Below are 12,152 nucleotides of genomic sequence, written 5' to 3' on the forward strand. Positions count from 1 at the left end.
TGTTCTGAGTATCTGTTCTGTTCTGAGTATCTCTCCTGTTCTGTTCTGAGTATCTGTTCTGAGGCCTCGTCACCTCAGTGACACGGTGATGTTTCCCCATAGAGCAGACTTCTACAGCACATCCCAAAGGATTCATATAGGTTCCCATGATGACTCCGTATCCAACTGTTGTGAAGATCTCTTTCTAGACTGTCCTAAACTATTCAACTTTTAAACACTACAAAAGCCCCACTTGAACGTGACAGTTGTCAGCGGGTTGGTTGAGACTCTGCTGCAGGCTGTTTTAAAACGTCAGGAGTTTTCGTAAGCGGAGGTTGAATTTGGAGGTTTTGAACAGCCGCAGTTCAAAGAGCATGTCACTGTGTCAGAAGGTGTCAGAGGGTGTCAGGAGGTGTCAGAACATTCTGGGACATACTGTGGCTGTCACAGCTTCTTGACTCCGGTTTGGGGAACAAAAGTTCCCACAGGCTAGCCTGTCAAGCTCCCCCCCCCCCCCACACTCTCTTGACAAGTTTTCTCAATTCCCCCTCCGCTCCCCCGTCCAGTGTTGCAGAGTGTGGTGGTTTACCTCATGGAAATAAAGTTTCTCTCTCCTCCTTCTCTTCTCTCCTCCCCTCCTCCCTCCTCCTTCTCTTCTCCTCCCTCCTCCTTCTCTCCTCTTTCCTCCTTCTCTCCTCCCTCCTCCTCTCTTCTCCCCTCCTCCTTCTCTTCTCCCCCCTCCCTCTTCTCCCCTCCTCCTTCCGCCTTCTCTCCTCCCCTCCTCCTTCTCTTCGCCCCTCCTCCCTCCTCCTTCTCTTCTCCCCTCCTCCTTCTCTTCTCCCCTCATCCCTCCTCATTCTCTTTACCCCTTCCTCACTCCTCCCTCTTCTCCCCTCCTTCCTCTTCTCCCCTCCTTCCTCTTCTCCCCTCCTCCCTCTTCTCCCCTACTCCCTCCTCCTTCTCTTCTCCCCTCCTCCCTAACCCAGAAGAGGTGGTTGCTATCACGCTGGGACAGGGCAGGGTTCTAAAGGGAGCGAGGCTGGGGGAGGGGCATGCTATCTCTCTCCCTCTTTCTTTCTCTCTCTCTCTCTCCCTCCTCCCTGTCTCTCTTTCCCTCCTCTCTGTCTCTCTCTCCTCTCTCTCCGTCTCTCTCCATCTGTGCTCTTTCTCTCCTCTCTCTCCGTCTCTCTGTCTCTTTCTCTCCTCTCTCTCTGTCTCTCTGTGCTCTTTCTCTCCTCTCTCTCCGTCTCTGTCTCTTTCTCTCCTCTCTCTCCGTCTCTCTCCATCTCTCCTCTCTCTCCGTCTCTCTGTCTCTTTCTCTCTCCTCTCTCTCCGTCTCTCTCCATCTCTCCTCTTTCTCCGTCTCTCTGTCTCTTTCTCTCTCCTCTCTCTCCGTCTCTCTCTCTTTCTCTCCTCTCTCTCCGTCTCTCTGTCTCTTTCTCTCCTCTCTCTCCGTCTCTCTGTCTCTTTCTCTCCTCTCCCTCCTCTCTCTCTTTCTCCCTCCTCTCTCCCTCCTCTCTGTCTCTCTCTCTTCTCTCTCTCCGTCTCTCTGTCTCTCTCTCCGTCTCTCTCTCCATCTCTCTCTTTCTCTCCTCTTTCTCTGACTCGCTTAATTTACTAACATGGAAAACAACATTGTATCACGGTAGTCATTAATTCATAATGGTTTGACATTAAACTGGTTTAAATCTATTGTTATCTCTGACGGTCTATGAAACATCATGTAAAACCAATGGCCTGTTTTGATGTTAACTGACTGGTCTATTATTTATTACTCTTATTATTGAATTATGTCTCGTACGACTTTCAATGTAATTAAAGTTAACTTGACATTCTATTAGGGTTTCTGTGTTGCAGAAAGGGGAAGGGTGTGTCCAAATATAACCACTCTCAAACACACAGTGTCCCTGGTCGAAACTAGTGCACTACGTAGGGAATAACGTAATTAAAAAATATGCGTTCGAGAGGCAGAGAGGCACCGGAGGCTCCTGTTTGAAGGCATGTGAGGGCACAATGTTCTCCTAACTCAGTCACAATCTCTCTCTCTCTACTTCTCACTGCGTGGGAGTCACACACACACATATAGACACGTACGTATGCACACACACACACACACACACACACACACACACACACACACACACACACACACACACACACACACACACACACACACACACACACACACACACACACACACACACACACACACACACACACACACACACACACACACACACACACTAAAGGCATCTCTCTGGGTGGGAGTCAGGCGGAACCGTAACTTCTACACATGGATGCTCCCAGAATGCTCTCGGGTCTGTGTTGATAATCAGCCGTTTAACTTGGTACGTTAGTGTTGACGCCGCTGGGCTACAGGGCTCAGGTGTAGATCCTGGACCCAGGTGGAGGTGGTCACCTCTCTGTCTCTAACCTACTGTATCCTTCCCCATCCTTTAGGACCTCTCTCTCTCTCTCTCTCTCTCACTCTCACTCTCACTCTCACTCTCTCTCTGTCTCTCTCCCTCACTCTCTCGCTCTCTTTGTCTTCCTCTTTCTTTCTCTCTCTCTCTCTCTCTCTCTCTCTCTCTCTCTCTCTCACTCTCTCTCTCTCCGTCTCTCTCTGTCTCGCTCTCTCTCTCTCTCTCTCTCTCTCTCTCTCTCTCTCTCTGTCTCTCTGTCTCTCTGTCTCGCTCTCTCGCTCTCTTGCTCTCTCTCTCTTTGTCTTCCTCTCTCTCTCACTCTTTCTCTCTCTCTCTCTCTCTCTCTTCCTCTCTCTATCTCTTTCTCTCTCTATCTCTTTCTCTCTCTCTTGCTCTCTCTCTTTGTCTTCCTCTCTCTCTCTTTCTGTCTCTCTCGCTCTATCTTTCTCTCTTTCTCTCTTTCTAGTCATTCCCTCTGCTGTCTTGTCATTTTCTGTGTTGTCTTGTCATTCTCTGTGCTGTCTTGTCATTCTCTGTGTTGTCTTGTCATTCTCTGTGCTGTCTTGTCATTCTCTCTGCTGTCTTGTCATTCTCTCTGCTGTCTTGTCATTCTCTCTGCTGTCTTGTCATTCTCTGTGCTGTCTTGTCATTCTCTGTGCTGTCTTGTCATTCTCTGTGTTGTCTTGTCATTCTCTGTGCTGTCTTGTCATTCTCTCTGCTGTCTTGTCATTCTCTCTGCTGTCTTGTCATTCCCTCTACTGTCTTGTCATTCTCTCTGCTGTCTTGTCATTCTCTCTGCTGTCTTGTCATTCTCTCTGCTGTCTTGTCATTCCCTATACTGTCTTGTCATTCCCTCTACTGTCTTGTCATTCCCTCTACTGTCTTGTCATTCTCTCTGCTGTCTTGTCATTCTCTCTACTGTCTTGTCATTCTCTCTACTGTCTTGTCATTCCCTCTACTGTCTTGTCATTCCCTCTACTGTCTTGTCATTCCCTCTACTGTCTTGTCATTCCCTCTACTGTCTTGTCATTCCCTCTACTGTCTTGTCATTCTCCCTGCTGTCTTGTCATTCCCTCTACTGTCTTGTCATTCCCTCTACTGTCTTGTCATTCTCTCTACTGTCTTGTCATTCTGTGAGTTCTGTCCCACACACACCTCATCTTGAGATGCAGAACAAGAATGCAGCATTTTAAATGGATGAGTGATTTTTAACCTGTGTGTGTGTGTGTGTGTGTGCGCGTGTGCGCGTGCGTGTACAGTACGTGTGCATGTGCGCGTGTGTGTGTGTGTGTGTGTGTGTGTGTGTGCGCGCGTGTGTGTGTGTGTTGAAAATAAAATCAGAACGAGAGCCGGTGCTCAATACCTACAGTGTGATCTCCTTTTACTGTTCATTAGATGTACCAGACGTATCAATGCAAGGCAAGTATCACTGACAGTCAACCATTAAGCTGAAGAAGTTCTCTATCATGACTCATGACTCTCTTACAAAAAAATTGATTTCAACGATCTTAGCTTTTAATCTCAAAAGATAAAATGGCTGAATACCTTTAAGGACATTTGGTAACCAAGCCAAACTCTGTTCAATAGCTACTTGTGAATTAACAAGGTTTATATTAAGGTCAGTAGGGAGCAACAAGTAACCAATAGCAGATAGATTCTTCAGTCTTTTGACTTTAAAGAGGCATTCATCAGTAGAAACAATAACAAAGCCTCCTCCCAGCCCCTGGTTTGGTAAAAATGACATCAACATGGTCGTTTTAACAATGTTCTGATGCTATATAGTGTTTATTTACATTTTCTTTGTTTACAAACTTATATTTTGGGGTTTGGGTTCTGATGGGAACCCTGTTCTATTCTCTAACCATGTCCTGGGTTCTGATGGGAACCCTGTTCTATTCTCTAACCATGTCCTGGGTTCTGATGGGAACCCTGTTCTATTCTCTAACCATGTCCTGGGTTCTGATGGGAACCCTGTTCTATTCTCTAACCATGTCCTGGGTTCTGATGGGAACCCTGTTCTATTCTCTAACCATGTCCTCCCACTAACCATGTCCTGGGTTCTGATGGGAACCCTGTTCTATTCTCTAACCATGTCCTCCCACTAACCATGTCCTGGGTTCTGATGGGAACCCTGTTCTATTCTCTAACCATGTCCTCCCACTAACCATGTCCTGGGTTCTGATGGGAACCCTGTTCTATTCTCTAACCATGTCCTGGGTTCTGATGGGAACCCTGTTCTATTCTCTAACCATGTCCTGGGTTCTGATGGGAACCCTGTTCTATTCTCTAACCATGTCCTGGGTTCTGATGGGAACCCTGTTCTATTCTCTAACCATGCTCTCCCACTAACCATGTCCTGGGTTCTGATGGGAACCCTGTTCTATTCTCTAACCATGTCCTGGGTTCTGATGGGAACCCTGTTCTATTCTCTAACCATGTCCTGGGTTCTGATGGGAACCCTGTTCTATTCTCTAACCATGTCCTGGGTTCTGATGGGAACCCTGTTCTATTCTCTAACCATGTCCTCCCACTAACCATGTCCTGGGTTCTGATGGGAACCCTGTTCTATTCTCTAACCATGTCCTCCCACTAACCATGTCCTGGGTTCTGATGGGAACCCTGTTCTATTCTCTAACCATGTCCTCCCACTAACCATGTCCTGGGTTCTGATGGGAACCCTGTTCTATTCTCTAACCATGTCCTGGGTTCTGATGGGAACCCTGTTCTATTCTCTAACCATGTCCTGGGTTCTGATGGGAACCCTGTTCTATTCTCTAACCATGTCCTCCCACTAACCATGTCCTGGGTTCTGATGGGAACCCTGTTCTATTCTCTAACCATGTCATGGGTTCTGATGGGAACCCTGTTCTATTCTCTAACCATGTCCTGTGTTCTGATGGTCTGCAACAGTAGAACTCAACTCATGAGGCGTATATAAGTTATAATCAATGGGTACATCTCAAGTCCAAAAATTGATGTAGTGCTGATTGCCCCTTTACACCAGATAGATAGAGAGACAGAGAAAGAGAGAGAGCATTACAAAAACAGACGATTGGGACTCAGCTTTCAGTTCATATGCAGACCATAGAGAAAACCTGTTCTGTTCTCTAACCATGCTCTCCCACTAACCACATCCTCCCACTAACCACGTCTTCCCACTAAGCACGTCCTCCTACTAACCATGTCCTCCCACTAAGCATGTCCTCCCACTAACCATGTCCTCCCACTAAGCATGTCCTCCCACTAACCATGTCCTCCCACTAACCATGTCCTCCCACTAACCATGTCCTCCCACTAACCATGTCCTCCCACTAACCATGTCCTCCCACTCTGATGATGGGGACAGGAGGACAGACACGTTGTTCTAGCTGATGCAGAACTGGCACCAAGGTGCAGAGTGTTCCTATTGGTTAGACTCTGAATGTAGAGCTACGGTATAGATGAGGTGAGTCTACTGACAGCTGCTCAGACTGAAGACTACTGGTACAGAACGGCCTCCTACGGATACGGCTTCCATTTAGAGGTGGAATCCATCAGCCTTCAACCAGTAGGAACACATAAAGCCCGTGGATATTATAACCTGATACAGGTTCCATTTAGAGGTGGAATCCCATCAGCCTTCAACCAGTAGGAACACATAAAGCCGGTGGATATTATAACCTGATACAGGTTCCATTTAGAGGTGGAATCCCATCAGCCTTCAACCATTAGGAACACATAAAGCCCGTGGATATTATAACCTGATACAGGTTCCATTTAGAGGTGGAATCCCATCAGCCTTCAACCAGTAGGAACACATAAAGCCCGTGGATATTATAACCTGATACAGGTTCCATTTAGAGGTGGAATCCCATCAGCCTTCAACCAGTAGGAACACATAAAGCCCGTGGATATTATAACCTGATACAGGTTCCATTTAGAGGTGTAATCCCATCAGCCTTCAACCAGTAGGAACACATAAAGCCCGTGGATATTATAACCTGATACAGGTTCCATTTAGAGGTGGAATCCATCAGCCTTCAACCATTAGGAACACATAAAGCCAGTGGATATTAAAACCTGATACAGGCGACTGTGTATCTTGAATGGTGTGTTTAATTCACACTAAAGGCCATGTGTTTTACTCTATAGCACCTGTTTAGTACATCAAAATGTAACAGGTCAAAGTGTGATTGGTGATTTTAACATATTGATCGAGGGTTTTGATAAACCTCCTCAGTGAGGTGTTCAAACACAACCGATATGGGGTAAAACTATCCTCCCTGACGTTATGTAGATATGAAAAACCCTATACGTTTTTTATTGGTCACATGCACATATTCAGCAGATGTGATTGGTCACATACACATATTAGCAGATGTTATTAGTCACATGCACATATTCAGCAGATGTTATTAGTCACATGCACATATTCAGCAGATGTTATTAGTCACATGCACATATTCAGCAGATGTTATTAGTCACATGCACATATTCAGCAGATGTTATTGGTCACATACACATATTAGCAGATGTTATTGGGGGTGTAGCAAAATGCTATTGTTCCTCGCTCCAACAGTAATATCTAACTAAATGCTTGTGTTTCTAGCTCCAACAGTAATATCTAACTAAATGCTTCTGTTCCTCGCTCCAACAGTAATATCTAACTAAATGCTTGTGTTTCTAGCTCCAACAGTGCAGTAATATCTAACTAAATGCTTGTGTTTCTAGCTCCAACAGTAATATCTAACTAAATGCTTCTGTTCCTCGCTCCAACAGTAATATCTAACTAAATGCTTGTGTTTCTCGCTCCAACAGTGCAGTAATATCTAACTAAATGCTTGTGTTTCTAGCTCCAACAGTAATATCTAACTAAATGCTTCTGTTCCTCGCTCCAACAGTAATATCTAACTAAATGCTTGTGTTTCTCGCTCCAACAGTGCAGTAATATCTAACTAAATGCTTGTGTTCCCAGCTCCAACAGTAATATCTAACTAAATGCTTGTGTTCCTCGCTCCAACAGTGCAGTAATATCTAACTAAATGCTTGTGTTTCTCGCTCCAACAGTGCAGTAATATCTAACTAAATGCTTGTGTTTCTAGCTCCAACAGTAATATCTAACTAAATGCTTGTGTTTCTCGCTCCAACAGTGCAGTAATATCTAACTAAATGCTTGTGTTCCTCGCTCCAACAGTGCAGTAATATCTAACTAAATGCTTCTGTTTCTCGCTCCAACAGTGCAGTAATATCTAACTAAATGCTTGTGTTTCTAGCTCCAACAGTAATATCTAACTAAATGCTTCTGTTCCTCGCTCCAACAGTAATATCTAACTAAATGCTTGTGTTTCTAGCTCCAACAGTGCAGTAATATCTAACTAAATGCTTGTGTTTCTAGCTCCAACAGTAATATCTAACTAAATGCTTCTGTTCCTCGCTCCAACAGTAATATCTAACTAAATGCTTGTGTTTCTCGCTCCAACAGTGCAGTAATATCTAACTAAATGCTTGTGTTTCTAGCTCCAACAGTAATATCTAACTAAATGCTTCTGTTCCTCGCTCCAACAGTAATATCTAACTAAATGCTTGTGTTCCTCGCTCCAACAGTGCAGTAATATCTAACTAAATGCTTCTGTTTCTCGCTCCAACAGTGCAGTAATATCTAACTAAATGCTTGTGTTTCTAGCTCCAACAGTAATATCTAACTAAATGCTTGTGTTTCTCGCTCCAACAGTAATATCTAACTAAATGCTTGTGTTTCTAGCTCCAACAGTAATATCTAACTAAATGCTTGTGTTCCTAGCTCCAACAGTAATATCTAACTAAATGCTTGTGTTTCTCACTCCAACAGTGCAGTAATATCTAACTAAATGCTTGTGTTTCTCGCTCCAACAGTAATATCTAACTAAATGCTTGTGTTTCTAGCTCCAACAGTAATATCTAACTAAATGCTTGTGTTCCTAGCTCCAACAGTAATATCTAACTAAATGCTTGTGTTTCTCGCTCCAACAGTAATATCTAACTAAATGCTTGTGTTTCTAGCTCCAACAGTAATATCTAACTAAATGCTTGTGTTCCTAGCTCCAACAGTAATATCTAACTAAATGCTTGTGTTCCTAGCTCCAACAGTAATATCTAACTAAATGCTTGTGTTCCTAGCTCCAACAGTAATATCTAACTAAATGCTTGTGTTCCTAGCTCCAACAGTAATATCTAACTAAATGCTTGTGTTCCTAGCTCCAACAGTAATATCTAACTAAATGCTTGTGTTTCTCGCTCCAACAGTAATATAGAACTAAATGCTTGTGTTTCTCGCTCCAACAGTGCAGTAATATCTAACTAAATGCTTGTGTTTCTAGCTCCAACAGTACAGTAATATCTAACTAAATGCTTGTGTTCCTCACTCCAACAGTGCAGTAATATCTAACTAAATGCTTGTGTTCCTCACTCCAACAGTGCAGTAATATCTAACTAAATGCTTGTGTTCCCAGCTCCAACAGTGCAGTAATATCTAACTAAATGCTTGTGTTCCCAGCTCCAACAGTGCAGTAATATCTAACTAAATGCTTGTGTTCCCAGCTCCAACAGTAATATCTAACTAAATGCTTGTGTTCCCAGCTCCAACAGTGCAGTAATATCTAACTAAATGCTTGTGTTCCCAGCTCCAACAGTAATATCTAACTAAATGCTTGTGTTTCTAGCTCCAACAGTGCAGTAATATCTAACTAAATGCTTGTGTTTCTAGCTCCAACAGTGCAGTAATATCTAACTAAATGCTTGTGTTCCCAGCTCCAACAGTGCAGTAATATCTAACTAAATGCTTGTGTTCCCAGCTCCAACAGTGCAGTAATATCTAACTAAATGCTTGTGTTCCCAGCTCCAACAGTAATATCTAACTAAATGCTTGTGTTTCTAGCTCCAACAGTGCAGTAATATCTAACTAAATGCTTGTGTTTCTAGCTCCAACAGTGCAGTAATATCTAACTAAATGCTTGTGTTTCTAGCTCCAACAGTGCAGTAATATCTAACTAAATGCTTGTGTTTCTAGCTCCAACAGTAATATCTAACTAAATGCTTGTGTTTCTAGCTCCAACAGTGCAGTAATATCTAACTAAATGCTTGTGTTTCTAGCTCCAACAGTGCAGTAATATCTAACTAAATGCTTGTGTTTCTAGCTCCAACAGTAATATCTAACTAAATGCTTGTGTTTCTCGCTCCAACAGTAATATCTAACTAAATGCTTGTGTTTCTAGCTCCAACAGTAATATCTAACTAAATGCTTGTGTTCCCAGCTCCAACAGTAATATCTAACTAAATGCTTGTGTTTCTAGCTCCAACAGTAATATCTAACTAAATGCTTGTGTTTCTAGCTCCAACAGTGCCGTAGTATCTAACAATTCACAACAATACACACAAATCTAAAAGTAAAATAATGGAATTAAGAAATATATAAATATTAGGACGAGCAACGACAGATTGGCATTGACTAGAATACAGTAGAATACAGTATATACATATGAGATGAGTAAAATACAGTAGAATACAGTATATACATATGAGATGAGTAAAATACAGTAGAATACAGTATATACATATGAGATGAGTAAAATACAGTAGAATACAGTATGAGATGAGTAAAATACAGTAGAATACAGTATATACATATGAGATGAGTAAAATACAGTAGAATACAGTATATACATATGAGATGAGTAAAATACAGTAGGATACAGTATATACATATGAGATGAGTAAAATACAGAATACAGTATGAGATGAGTAAAATACAGTAGAATACAGTATATACATATGAGATGAGTAAAATACAGTAGGATACAGTATATACATATGAGATGAGTAAAATACAGTAGAATACAGTATATACATATGAGATGAGTAAAATACAGTAGAATATAATACAGTATATACATATGAGATGAGTAAAATACAGTAGAATACAGTATATACATATGAGATGAGTAAAATACAGTAGAATACAGTATGAGATGAGTAAAATACAGTAGAATACAGTATATACATATGAGATGAGTAAAATACAGTAGAATACAGTATATACATATGAGATGAGTAAAATGCAGTAGAATACAGTATATACATATGAGATGAGTAAAGCAGGATGTAAACATTATTAAAGGGACTGGTGTTCCATTATTAAAGTGCCCAGTGACTCCATGTCTATGTCTATAGGGCAGCAGCCTCTAAAGGTGTAGGGTTGAGTAACTGGGTGGAGGCTAGTAACAGTGACTCCATGTCTATGTCTATAGGGAAGCAGCCTCTAAGGTGCAGGGTTGAGTAACTGGGTGGAGCCCGGCTAGTAACAGTGACTCTATGTCTATAGGGCAGCAGCCTCTAAAGGTGTAGGGTTGAGTAACTGGGTGGAGGCTAGTAACAGTGACTCCATGTCTATGTCTATAGGGCAGCAGCCTCTAAAGGTGCAGGGTTGAGTAACTGGGTGGAGGCTAGTAACAGTGACTCCATGTCTATGTCTATAGGGAAGCAGCCTCTAAAGGTGTAGGGTTGAGTAACTGGGTGGAGGCTAGTAACAGTGACTCCATGTCTATGTCTATAGGGAAGCAGCCTCTAAAGGTGTAGGGTTGAGTAACCGGGTGGAGGCCGGCTAGTAACAGTGACTCCATGTCTATGTCTATAGGGCAGCAGCCTCTAAAGGTGTAGGGTTGAGTCACCGGGTGGAGGCCGGCTAGTAACAGTGACTCTATGTCTATAGGGAAGCAGCCTCTAAAGTGCAGGGTTGAGTAACCGGGTGGAGGCCGGCTAGTAACAGTGACTCCATGTCTATGTCTATAGGGAAGCAGCCTCTAAGGTGCAGGGTTGAGTAACCGGGTGGAGGCCGGCTAGTAACAGTGACTCCATGTCTATGTCTATAGGGAAGCAGCCTCTAAAGTGCAGGGTTGAGTAACTGGGTGGAGGCCGGCTAGTAACAGTGACTCCATGTCTATGTCTATAGGGAAGCAGCCTCTAAGGTGCAGGGTTGAGTAACCGGGTGGAGGCCGGCTAGTAACAGTGACTCCATGTCTATGTCTATAGGGAAGCAGCCTCTAAGGTGCAGGGTTGAGTAACTGGGTGGAGCCCGGCTAGTAACAGTGACTCCATGTCTATGTCTATAGGGAAGCAGCCTCTAAGGTGCAGGGTTGAGTAACTGGGTGGAGCGCGCCTAGTAACAGTGACTCCATGTCTATGTCTATAGGGAAGCAGCCTCTAAAGTGCAGGGTTGAGTAACCGGGTTGTAGCCGGCTAGTGACGGCTTACTGACCTCTGCCTGACCCTGACCCTGACCCTGACCCTGAGCCTGACCCTGAGCCTGACCCTGAGCCTGACCCTGAGCCTGACCCTGACCCTGAGCCTGAGCCTGACCCTGAGCCTGACCCTGAGCCTGACCCTGACCCTGAGCCTGCCTGCCGTCCTGTACCTCTGCCTCTGTTGCTGTAATAAACGTTGTTACTTCAACACGGTCTGCATCTGGGTCTTACCCTGATAATAACATGACAGGTTACAAGGGACTTCTACAGATGATTATGTAAAGGCATGATGAGTCAAACGTTAACCTAATCATTTCAATTAAACTCTCACATTTATATAACAAACAGGCTACGATATGAGGACACAGTTTAAGTACATGTCTAGTGATATTCTCAGTTCAGGAGCCTCTGTCCACCGATGATATTTACACTGTGTGTGTGTGTGTGCATGTGTGTGCGTGCGTGTGTGTGAGGTATATATTTACTGTGTGTGTGC

Source organism: Oncorhynchus kisutch, unplaced genomic scaffold (assembly GCF_002021735.2).
Source record: "Oncorhynchus kisutch isolate 150728-3 unplaced genomic scaffold, Okis_V2 Okis09a-Okis19a_hom, whole genome shotgun sequence".
NCBI lineage: Eukaryota > Metazoa > Chordata > Actinopteri > Salmoniformes > Salmonidae > Oncorhynchus > Oncorhynchus kisutch.